This window comes from Leucoraja erinacea, chromosome 1 (assembly GCF_028641065.1).
Source record: "Leucoraja erinacea ecotype New England chromosome 1, Leri_hhj_1, whole genome shotgun sequence".
Taxonomy (NCBI): Eukaryota; Metazoa; Chordata; class Chondrichthyes; order Rajiformes; family Rajidae; genus Leucoraja; species Leucoraja erinaceus.
In genome coordinates, this window is record NC_073377.1 from 168,268,657 (window position 1) to 168,282,230 (window position 13,574).

Below are 13,574 nucleotides of genomic sequence, written 5' to 3' on the forward strand. Positions count from 1 at the left end.
CCCTGTGACTTTCCCTCAGAATGAGTTCCATTACCTTGCTATTACAACCAATCTCCGATAATGAACAACCATTGACAGAAGAGTTTGGTGAATTTAAGAGTGAGCAGCTGTAATACTTATCCTGAGTAATAGTAGCCTTGATTTGTGAGCTACCATGTCATTCCAAGTGTAGTTGTTTGGGAACAAGAGCTACCCTCTGTGTCCGAGCTGCTGTGACATCTGGGTGGTCCTCAGTCAAGAGCTGAACACTCATATACTGAGGAAAAGGCTGTGGAATAGAATATTATTGAGCAGACTATTGTGGACTTAGCAAATTATCAGCCTCTCAAACAGCTTTGTGGGTGCTTTGAACAGAGTCAAGAGTGGGTGTTAAGATTTGTCATGGCTTCATGCATCCTCAATAACCTGGTACTAAAGTGGGCCCAATCCAGGCCAGCAACTTGGCCAATGGGAAGAGGAAACTAGAAATAATTTTATAACCATATAACAATTACAGCACGGAAACAGGCCATTTCAACCCTTCTAGTCCGTGCCGAACACGTATTCTCCCCTAGTCCCATACACCTGCGCTCAGACCATAACCCTCCATTCCTTTCCCGTCCATATAACTATCCAATTTATTTTTAAATGATAAAAACGAACCTGCCTCCACCACCTTCACTAGAAGCTCATTCCACACAGCCACCACTCTCTGAGTAAATAAGTTCCCCCTCATGTTACCCCTAAACTTCAGTCCCTTAATTCACAAGTCATGTCCCCTTGTTTGAATCTTCCCTACTCTCAGTGGGAAAAGCTTATCCACGTCAACTCTGTCTATCCCTCTCATCATTTTAAAGACCTCTATCAAGTCCCCCCTTAACCTTCTGCGCTCCAAAGAATAAAGCCCTAACTTGTTCAACCTTTCTCTGTAACTTAGTTGCTGAAACCCAGGCAACATTCTAGTAAATCTTCTCTGTACTCTCTCTATTTTGTTGACATCCTTCCTATAATTAGGCGACCAAAATTGTACACCATACTCCAGAATTGGCCTCACCAATGCCTTGTACAATTTTAACATTACATCCCAACTTTGACAGATACTTTTTAATCGCCACTGAGAGAACTTTTAATAATGCAGTATTTTCAATAAAGTCTCCCCCTAGAAACTGCATCACTGTCAGATCCCATTCCACATTCCCTCTGTACTCAAGCATCTGTGTCCCAAAACCACAATGTGTCAGCGCACACTACATTTATCACACACTCCCTTGCATAACATCAACTAAACAATCTATAGGAATGTCTATTAATCATCCTTGTGCTTTTGTTATTGCCTGACTTTAATGTGGGTTTGCTTCTGCAAGCGCACTTACTCTGTTCTCCTCCACCTTTGCAGCTTGCAAGGTTGCTGACCTGGAATGGAGGAAGTTTGAGGAAGACTTCACCAGACAGCAGCGATACATTCAGTACTTGCCTGTGGTTAATTTTTAAATGCCATTTATGTGGCACTTAAAAAGATATCATCATTGGTACAGAAAGATTTGATAACATTAGAAGCAAAGTCCTTGAAATAAGTTTATCAAGTCCTGTCCTAATCGTTCCAATTCGTGTTCAATTGATGTTTTGCATCTAGACAATGTTGGTTGGTAGCAAATCAAAGTGAGACTGCACTTCAAGATTCAAGAGAGTTTATTGTCATGTGTCCCTGATAGGACAATGAAATTCGTGCTTTGCTTCAGCACAACAGAACATAGTAGGCATTTACTACAAAACAGATCAGTGTGTCCATATACCATAATATAAATATATATACACATGAATAAATAAACTGATAAAGTGCAAATAGCAGATAATGGGCTATTAATGATCAGAGTTTTGTCCGAGCCAGGTTTAATAGCCTGATGGCTGTGGGGAAGTAGCTATTCCTGAACCTGGTCGTTGCAGTCTTCAGGCTCCTGTACCTTCTACCTGAAGGTAGCAGGGAGATGAGTGTGTGGCCAGGATGGTGTGGGTCTTGTATGTTTGTAGCCTTTTTGAGGTAACGACTGCGATAAATCCCCTCGATGGTAGGGAGGTCAGAGCCGATGATGGACTGGGCAGTGTTTACTACTTTTTGTAGTCTTTTCCTCTCCAGGGCGCTCAAATTGCCGAACCAAGCCTCGATGCAACCAGTCAGCATGCTCTCTACTGTGCACCTGTAGACGTTAGATTCACCACGTTCCAGAGTGTGCTGATTATTTTCTCTTTGGGCAACCTACAAAATCTATCTAACTCTCTCTTAAATCCATCCTGTGACTTGGCCTCCACTGCCCTCTGTGGCAGGGAATTCCATAAATTCACAACTCTCTGGGTGAAAAAGTTTTTTCTCACCTCAGTCTTAAATGACCTCCCCTTTATTCTATTCAGTTTCTTCTTCATTCAAAATGTTAATCATTCTTTTGAATATTAAAGTTTCTATTGAATATATGCAGTATTTTAGGAATGAGATTTTAATTTTTTTAAACATCAAATACAGATCTCTGTGAATGATAGACGGGTCTCAGCCCGAAACGTTACCGATTCTTTGTCCAGTGATGCTGCCTATCCTGCTGAGCTGCTCCAGCTTTTCTCTGTGACTGATTCTCAGGTACAGTGTCTTTTAGACAAAAGGGACAGTGGATGCTGGTTCACAAAAAATCTACATGGTACTGGAGTACTGGAGTACTGGAGTACTGGAGTATTGCCCTTCTGGATTGGCGATGCTCTTATCTTTGCAATTACATTAACGAGAGACTTCGAATGTTTGTTCCAGAGAGGCTGAGAAGTTTTTCTTCACTTAATTGGAGTGCAAACAATGTCATGGTTGTTGGAAAAGGTGTGTCAGCTGATCTGTTCACATGATCCTGTCGCTGACTGAAGTTACGGATTATGCTAGTTTAATTTCCTAAATTGTTTTCTTTTGTACTTTTGTTCCTTGACTATATAATGACTATTTTATGCAAAATGTTTGATTATTCAACTTGCCGAACTGCATTGACTCCAAAGGAACTTCATTTCAGAGGGCGAGTTATTTTTTTCATTTGCTTATGTTCCAATTTTTAGTTTCCTGTGGTGTTTTATTTCCTGGCTGAGAAGGCAGACTTATTAGGAGGAAGAGGTATTCTTGCATTTTCCCCCTTCCTGACAGCAGACTTCTAATTAGGAATTTAGTATGTACGCCTTATTTCTTCTTCCCTTCCCAGCACAAACTGCTTTGTAAAAATTAGTTTGCATAGCAGCTTCTTTTTGGCTACTAAAAATGGGTTTAATTCAGAGTGGAATGTGATTAAGGTGGTGAATGTGTTGTACTGCGATTCGGGAATCGGGAAATGTGGTCTGCCACGTCTGGTCATGGTATATCCAGTTGTGTTCATTTTGATTCTTTGACAGAAGTGCACACAGTGGCTGTCGATTCTTGTGCAATGCACCAGAGACATATGAACATTTATTGTGAATATTAGGTTATGCTGGTCTTATTTAGCAGCTACAAAGAGGATCACCGTAACACAGCATGTTCTCTAGCAATGCCAATTAAAGGGTGACTAACAATGGAAGTAGGTTGTTTCCTTGAGGTGAAAATCATACTGAGACACCAGAGACATTCTACTGAGCCTTGCTGCCTTCTCCGTACTCTGGGAATTACCTATGATATGAATTACCATGGTCATTTTGCTGTTTGTATTTTCTGAATAGAAGTTTAAGGGTTAGGTGCAAGAGGCAAGATTGGGGGCCTTGTGGAACAAAACAAAGAGGTGCTGATTTTAAAACCCTTAACCAATAGCGTATTCAAACGAGCACACTTCTATACCAACCTCTCTTATGGACAATCTTCATTGTCTTAGGTTTTTACAATTAATTGTCACACTCTACAGGTAAATTGGAGATGATATTGATGGGCATAACAGTCCAGCCATCCCCATAGGTCAACAGAAGGGCTAATTAATGGAATTTTAACTTCCTATCTCTGATCACTGCAGACAATTGTTTGAAACATGTAAGATTGTTAAGGGTTTGGACACGCTAGAGGCAGGAAACATGTTCCCGATGTTGGGGGAGTCCAGAACCAGGGGCCACAGTTTAAGAATAAGGGGTAAGCCATTTAGAACGGAGACGAGGAAACACTTTTTCTCACAGAGAGTTGTGAGTCTGTGGAATTCTCTGCCTCAGAGGGCGGTGGAGGCAGGTTCTCTGGATGCTTTCAAGAGAGAGCTAGATGGGGCTCTTAAAAATAGTGGAGTCAGGCGATATGGGGAGAAGGCAGGAACGGTGTACTGATTGGGGATGATCAGCCATTGAATGGCGGTGCTGGCTCGAAGGGCCGAATGGCCAACTCCTGCACCTATTGTCTATTGTCTATTGCCTAATTAGGAAGGGAGCATTAAGCATAATTTTGCGCTGTTGAGGAAATGACTTTCTTAATTTTTTCTTTGATGCCGGACAATACATGCACATGGATTTGTCCCTGTTGCTGGTTTCCCTAAAAGTCAGCTGGTTATAGACTGCACATGTAACAATTTGGGTTCTTCTTCATGAATTTCAATGGCTGCTCCTCCCCTACGCTCAAATTATCGTTGACCATGAGAAAAATCCTGATGCTCAGGGATCCTGCATGACACATTGATTCTGTCAGAATAGCTACCGAATGTCACCTCAAGTTGAGCAATTGTTTTCCATCTATGACAATGCGAGGGAGCTGTGGAAGAGACCAATGGTTGCCCAGTGTTTGCCATTGTATGCAACAGTCTTCTAATATGTAGCTCTGACTATGCTTTAAGGGCCTGTCCCACTTGCATGCGTTTGGCATGACCAACGTTGAATTTAAGTCAAACAAAATTCATAATAATTGGAAATCGATCAACCAACACAGAGAAAAAGCTGATGATAAATGGCACAGAAATAGAAAGAGTATCTGAAATAAAATTTCTTGGAGTATTAATTGGCAACAAATTAACTTGGAAACCTCACATAAATTCTATTAAAGCCAAAATATCCAAATCAATTGCAATACTGAATAAAGTCAGAGACCTACTAAATCAAGCCTCTCTGTATAAGTTGTACTGCTCCCTCATACTCCCATACATGATCTACTGTGTGTGGGTATGGGGGGAACACACACTCCCATACATGATCTACTGTGTGGACATATGGGGGAACATATACTCCTATACATGATCTACTGTGTGAACATATGGGGGAACACATACTTCTATACATGATCTACTGTGTGAACATATGGGGGAACACATACTTCTATACATGATCTACTGTGTAGACATATGGGGGAAACACATACAAAACAAATACACATCCAATCTTCATGCTCCAAAATAGAGCAATACGAATTATACATCAAACCACCTACAGACAATCAACAAACCCATTATTTATCAGACTAAAAACATGAACATCTCAAGATCTGACAGATTATAAAACTATCCAAATTATGTTCAAAGCAGCTAATCAGCAATCGCCTTGTAATATCCAGGGGTTGTTCCAACGGAGAGAAAGCAAACACATCCTGAGAGGAGCCTATATATTGGAAAAAACGGCAATAAGAACTAATGGAAAACTCCATTGTGTTACAGCAAAGGGTGTTAGTCTCTGGAATAACTGCCATGATGAGCTGAAAAAAAGTAAGACTCTATTCAAACTAAAAACACTCTTCAGAAACACAAGATTGAATGGTTATGAGCTGGACCTGGGATTTTCTTTTCTGTTTGGTTATTTCTTGTTTGTGGACTGTTCAACACTTTGGGTCCATTTGTTCCCATTATTTTGTTTCTCCATGAAAATGTATAGAAAATAAAAGGGGGTGGGACCAGAAATGTTTTCGAACATCTTCTTACCCCTTTTGAACATGAACGATATTATTTGTATTATTTGAGTTATTTTTTTTGTTTGTTTTCCTTTGTGTTTTATTTTATTTTTTAATTGCTTACAAGTTTATTTTGTGTTTGTATTTTTTAACATGTTCAATAAAATGATGGCCATCATGGCCAAGAATTACATTTTTTTTTAAAAAAGCGGAGTTCACACGAAGTACGCGCTAAGTACGCGCGTGACGTCACTTGCGACATGCTGACCAATCAGCTGGGGAGGAGGTGGCCCGACTGAATTTGTGTGTTGCACGGTGTCGGGCGGTAACGTCATCACACAACGCCATGCACTAGGCGTACGCCATCAAGATGCTGCGTACGCCGTCAAGACACTGCGTACGACCGTAATGCGCCTGCGTGCCTATAGGCCATTGGCGGGCAAAGATTTTGGACACTGTCAGTTTTTCGGAGCCCGCGCGATGTTGGGACCAGCCCCTTACAACTCCGCGCTTTTTTTTTTTTTTTTTTTGAAAATATTTTTTATTGGAGATAGGTACATAACCTATTACATCATTACTGTCTTACATTTTTAAATTGATAATATTGTCAGTTATTATTACATTGTCTCCAATACTTTTTGCCTTTTTCTTCATTTTTTTAAACTAGATAGAACTAAAGAAATAGATGAAGTAAAGGAAGAAAAGAAAGGAAAGAAAAACAAAAACAAAAAAAAAAACAAAAAAAGGGGGAAAGAGATAGTTAAAGAAGAATGGAAAAATTTATTAAAATAAAAAACATCGTTCGAGATATGTTCGTACATTTCAGAGTGTAGCATTTCATCCAATCTTTAGCCCGAGTGCTAGTCAGGTTCCTGTGCTGAACTATTCTGACCCTTTAAGTAATCAATAAAATTCAACTCCGCGCTTCTAAGTGGGATCGGCCCCGCGCGGCCATTCGGTGCCCATATGCCGCAAGCGACCACGTTTAGTCGCACCAAACGCATGCAAGTGGGACAGGCCCTTTAAGCATTATCACAGGAGTTGATTTGGTGGTGAGGCAGAATCAGTGTGATCGAATCATTAATTGAGATACTAAAGTGTAAGAATATATTACATGGAGTGATTGTTCTGAGTCGGAGAATAAAGCACATCTGTGGCAGTGTTAACATGAGGAAGGATTAAACACCAAGTCCCAGTGAAAAGGTGATTCTCTATTTTAAAGATTCCCTGAAATATATTTAATTTGTTTCTAATAGATGATTGTACATTTGTGTGTGTTGACAACTGTATTTCATGTGACATGGAAGCAATAGATTGACATCAATAGAGGAAACTTGCACGCTATTAGGACAAGTGTCTTGTTAATTCATTAAAATAGTCGTTTTTTATCTATCACCAATTGCATGAATGTTTTCCAGGCATTAGTCTGTAAACTCTTGCACAATGAACTTCACTTGAATATGGACACTTTCCAGATCTTATCCTAACATTTTGACTAACTTATTACTCAGAACAATCTTGCGTCCTTCAAACAGATTTAGTCCCCCAAATGACCTCTAAAAACATTTGTTACGGATTTTATCTAATTGCCATTTGTGACCACAGTTCATTGCTCGCTCATTGTCTGTAAAGTGTTTTGGGACGTTGCGAAACCCTAAATGGTGCTATTCCAGATATCGTGTGTGCTGCTTATCTCTGCTACATTAAGATTGGGTATTTTGCAAGTGTATTCAACTATGCAATATGGTCAAGGAATAATTCCCATTATGCCACTAACACTGGGTAATTTACCAATTATATTTACATCACCAAGAGATGGTGGTCAATGTTGACAATTCAAATGGGCTAGTTACTGATTGAAGGAAACGAGGTGGTGTAAATGCCACATCAGTGGTGCCAAAGTGGAGATAGTCGAGACCTTCAAATTCCTAGGCTTAAATATCGCCGACTTTTTGTTCTGGTCCAACCACATTGAAACTGTGACCAAGAATGCACACCAACATATCTACTTCTTCAGAAGACCATGAATGTTTGGTATGTCTCCAAGGACTCTTACCAACTTCTACATACGCACTATAGGCTGGCTGGACTATGGTGCCATCCTCACCTTGGTGCCATTTATGTTATGTTGTGTCGTGGACTTTCTGTGTTTGTGCTTTTTGTTTTAAATTCAATTTCAATTTTATTTTTAATATGTTTTATTATTTATTTATTATTTATTTATTTTTTGTGTGATTTTTTTTTTTTAATGATACTGCCTGTAAGGGAAATTCATTTTGTTGTCTCAAATTGAGACAATGACAATACAATACAATATAGAAACGTCCTATCAGGATGCATCACAGTTTGGTTTGGTAACAGCTCTACCCAAGACTACAAGAAATTGTAAGGGTTGCAGATGCAGCCCACATCCATCAGCTGTCCATTGTAACATTAATTGTCCTTGTAGCTAAGCTGTGGATGTCCAGCAAGTTGTAACCCAATGGTCATTTCTTTGGGTACATAATGCCCAATAGAATGTGTTTATGATTCATTAGATGAACATGGCCAATCCACCACCTACAAGACTACCTGAGTAACACAGAGTGGGTTTCGTCATAATACACTTCAGACCTTGACGCGTCTCCTTTTTTAGACATTTAGAGAAACAGTTCAGAACTGGCCCTTCGGCCAACCGAAGTGCGTGCTGACCAGTGATCACCCTGTTCACCAGCACTAGCCCACACACCAGAGACAATTTATAATTGTTTTTACCAAAGCCAACTAACCTATAAACATGTACATCTTTGGAGTGTGGGAGGAAACCGGAGCATCTGGAGAGAACCCACGCAGTCACAGGGAGAACATACAAATTCCATAAAGACAGCACCCGTAATCAGGATTGAACCTGGGTCTCTTGCACTCTAAAAGGCAGCAACTCTACTGCACGCCACTATGCCGCACTGTCTCACTAAGAGAAAACAAAGTTCATCTGAGGCTGTGAAGATCGGAACTGCCAGGATTTTTCTCATGCTATGCATAATTACATAGGCTTGGTTGTTTTGTAAACGTTATTTGTCAGGCTGCTGCTTATCGACACTTTTTTACTCAGTTAGGAGGCACCAACTTCAACATAATATTGATAATATTCAACATAATATAATAACAGTAATCCTCCGTCAGTTTCGCCACCTCCAACGTGACCCCACCACTCGCCACATCTTCCCATCTCCCCCCATGACTGCCTTCCGCAAAGACTGCTCCCTCCGCAACTCCCTTGTCAATTCTTCCCTTCCCTCTCATACCACCCCCTCCCCGGGCACTTTCCCTTGCAACCGCAAGAGATGCAACACTTGTCCCTTTACCTCCCCCCTCAACTCCGTTCAAGGACCCAAGCAATCGTTCCAGGTGCGACAGAGGTTCACCTGCATCTCTTCCAACCTCATCTATTGTGTCCGCTGCTCTAGATTTCAGCAGATCTATATCGGTGAGACCAAGCGGAGGTTGGGCGATCGTTTCGCCGAACACCTCCGCTCGGTCCGCAATAACCTAGCTGACCTCCCGGTGGCTCAGCACTTCAACTCCCCCTCCCACTCCGCCTCTGACCTCTCTGTCCTGGGTCTCCTCCATGGCCACAGCGAGCAGCACCGGAAATTGGAGGAACAACACCTCATATTCCGTTTGGGGAGTCTGCATCCTGGTGGCATGAACATCGAATTCTCCCAATTTTGTTAGTCCTTGCTGTCTCCTCCCCTTCCTCAGTCCCCCTGCTGTCTCCTCCCATCCCCCAGCCTTCGGGCTCCTCCTCCTTTTTCCTTTCTTGTCCCCGTCCCCCCCCCACCCCCGATCAGTCTGAAGAAGGGTTTCGGCCCGAAACGTTGCCCATTTCCTTCGCTCTATAGATGCTGCTGCACCCGCTGAGTTTCTCTAGCACTTTTGTGTACCTTCAACATAATATTGCCTGAGTGTGTAATTTACTATTACAGATTTTTCAGTAAATAGTGTAAGTGTACCGGCTAAATCTAATGGCTTCAGAGAGCGCTGGTTCCACATGAGGACAGAGTGAAATAGTTAAGTTGTTGTAATTTATTTAGAACTCAACAGGCCAGAGTAGATGGAATGCAGAGTTCTCAGAGGGTAAATATTGAAAAAACGGATGGATTTGAATATAAGGAGAATTTTAAGATCGAAGTGTGGTTAGCTGCAAATCAGCAATTAGTGAATATAAAGATAGCGGGGGAAAGAGATATTGTGTGAGTTTGGACAGATGTTTTCACGTCTTTGTAAGTTTTGGAAAATGGAATGTGCAAGATGGTCATAGGAATATTGGAATCGTTGACTATGAAGGTAACAAAGGCCTAGATGGATGGTTTTGTTTCAGTAACAAATTGGCAGAAGCTGGCTGGAAATGGATGATGAATGAGCAAAGAAATGAGATGACATTTGAGATGGACGATCAGAAGCTCAAATCATGGTTGAATTGGATTTTGATTATGATTAGTTATGAACTTATTCAGCCCGGAGAAATGGGATTGGTGGCTGGGGAAGAGAGGTTGTGGTAGAATCTTTTGTCATCCTCAAATTTAATTTGAGGAGACTTTGACTCATTCGGGACTGAAAGCCGGATAGACAATTTGACTACACGGAAGGATTGAGTGAAGTTTTATTGGGTGTCATCATCGTATTGAACCCGATACTGAACTTTGGGTATTAGGAGAGGGCAGCAGATTAAAATATTTCACTCACAGTTTTCCTTTATTCATTTCATTCCTTAAAATATTTTTTTCCGACTTTGTTTTGAAATTAGGTCGCTATTGCTTCATCCTGAAATGCCCCAAAAAGTAGTTTAATAGACAATAGACAATAGGTGCAGGAGTAGGCCATTTGGCCCTTCGAGCCAGCACCGCCATTCAATGCTGATCATCTCCAATCAGTACCCTGTTCCTGCCTTCTCCCCGTATCCCCTGACTGCCATTTTTAAGAGTCCTATCTAGCTCTCTCTTGAAAGCATCCAGAGAACCGGCCTCCACCGCCCTCTGAGGCAGAGAATTCCACAGACTCACCACTCTCTGTGAGAAAAAGTGTTTCCTCATCTCTGTTCTAAATGGCTTACTCCTCATTCTTAAACTGTGTGGCCCCTGGTTCTGGACTCCCCCAACATCGGGAACATGTTGGGTGCACTGAATGGCAAATTTTCTTTTTCTTTCTCCCTCTGTACTATTTCTTCAGTCTGATATCCTTTCCCTCCTCTTGGACCTCTTCCCCAACTTCTCCTCGCCTCCTCAACCTCTCCTCTCCCACACCCCTTCCTTTCCATCATTCTCCATCTTACCATGACCTAAGTCTTTAGTATTTTTCCTTCTTTCTTTAAAACCTGGTTTTGCATTTCATAATTTAAGTGAAAAATGCAGGCAGCCCACATTCAGCACAAATTAAATTAAAGCATCATCATCATGCTTATGACTAATTAAGAAAAAGCATCACATATTCGGTAATAATCTTCAAACTACCAACAGAATGATCATTAATAACCATAGATCGAAAAACCATCAATTAAATCAATTTAGAAAATAGTATCAAAGCAACTTTATGAGAGGTAATCTTACGGATGTGCCTCACCTGTATTTGTTGTAATTTGTTTCAGTATAACCAACTGGCCACAATCCTCCTGGGCTTATATTGCGATTTAGCTTGAGATGGTGCATGCTCTCGCATAACTATCATCTATTTTTTGTCCTAGATTCCAATTCCAAAGCTGAAATTTATGGGCAGTTGCATCAGCTGTATTAATAGCCTGATTTGACTGTAACAAGAGGTACAAGTGAGAGAAGATCAACTAGTAGTCTAGAGGCTAGGTGGGGTGGGCAGCCAACTATAATACACATTTAGTCCATTCCAGCAGTCTGGGTTGGTTTTTTTTTGTATTAACACAAATGTGACTAAGAGCACAACCTTCAAGAGAAGTTGGAAAGGTGATGGTTTGGGTCTAAAGAAGGGAAACGTCACCGATCCATGTTCTCCAGAGGTGCCGCCTGACCTGCGGAGTTACTCTAGCACTTTGTCTAATTTTTGTACACCAGCATCTGCAGTTTCTTGTTTCTCAAAGATCTTCAAAATCAACAATGTAACACTTGGGGAGCAAAAAGATATCTTGGTGAGATTTTACAATCAAAAGTGGGAAAGCGAGCGTGCAGGCTCTCATTATCCCCAGTTAAGTGAATAGTTGTCTGTAGACACCTAGTGCATTGCGGTGTACATTACAATGTAGTGTTTATCAGACCACTGAAAGATATGCCCCTGTCCCACTTAGGAAACCTGAACGGAAACCTCTGGAGACTTTGCGCCCCACCCAAGGTTTCCGTGCGGTTCCCGGAGGTTGCAGGTGGTTGCCGGAGGTTGCAGGTAGTGGAAGCAGGTAGGGAGGCTGACAAAAACCTCCGGGAACCGCACAGAAGGCTTGGGTGGGGCGCAAAGTCTCCCGGGGTTTCCGTTTAGGTTTCCTAAGTGGGACAGGGGCATTACCTTCCACTTCCTGCAACCTCCGGCAACCACCTGCAACCTCCGGCAACCACCTGCAACCTCTGGCAACCACCTGCAACCTCCGGCAACCACTTACAACTAGCATCGCAACTGGCTTCGACTAAAAAATTACCGAAATTTCCTACCTGGGACAGGGGCATTACAATATGACTCTACAACAAATCACAATCAATAATCTTCATTGTGACTCTCTTAGCTGGGCGTTAATCCCCGATCATTAGCTCTTAATGTACTATTTGGCGATGTCATTGCTGGAATGGATTCAGAGATACAGTACATCATACTTTTTCTGCCATTGACATATTCAGGATTAATTTCTAGGCAGGGGACCTGACATCAGTAATTATTGATTAGACTAGAATCATGCAAAATGAAGTATGGTGAAAAATAAAAATGAAAGCAAAATAAATGAGCAGGCCAATAAAAACATGACATCAGGGTTTAAGTTGTTAATGATATCAAACAACAACCAAGTTCAAAAGTAATGAGACTATAGTTTGTCAAAGTATATTGTCTGCATGGAGTTTGATTGCAATAAGAATGGTGATTGCACCATTAAGAATGATCCTGGATTCACCAACCTTGATACCTCCGGTGCATACATGAACAAGAAGGCTGAAATGCAGAGGTGTAGTTGACTGTGTGGGCAGTGTGGGCAGGGGCTATAGACCTGCACGGGAAGGTAGACACTCCCGCCCCCACGAGTCTCAGGCAGATGGGGCTCGTCAGCCTGGGAAGACAGTCCATCTAGGCGAGGGAAAACTCTGATTTAAAACCTCCACTGCCTTGTGGCCAAATCCAGTCATGGAAAAAGCTCCAGGAGTAAACCTCAAGAAAATCCGTAGTCGGAGCCCCTAAGGCAGTTTGTCGTTGTCTACAACCTCGCTCTGGCAGCTCCTGCGATGGCGCTGGTGCCAAACTGTAACGGCCTGCTGTTCCTTTGGATCGATCAGCGACGTGGAGAGGGGGGGCGTGCTGCATGGGCAACAGCCTGTCTGTCCTCCATATGACATCGATCGCCCAGGCTTGCATCCGACCACACATCACCCATGGTCAGTCATGACCGAGAGGGGCATACACCCCACCAATTAGCTGGTCTGTCAATCTGAACATGGCAAGAAAGAGCCTCAACAAAATTCAGTTTGATGGGAATCAAAAGGAAACTTCAATATTTATCACCATATTTAGAAAGACAAAGATCAGTTATCTTGCCTCTGAGACATGACGGCAGGAATAGTGTCCT

The 13,574-nt window shown here is 41.8% G+C and overlaps 1 protein-coding gene across 1 annotated transcript in view; it reads left to right on the top strand.

Annotated features, from left to right (window-relative positions):
• Positions 1-13,574, top strand: part of inpp4b (inositol polyphosphate-4-phosphatase type II B) — a 613,166-nt gene that overhangs the window by 156,727 nt on the left and 442,865 nt on the right.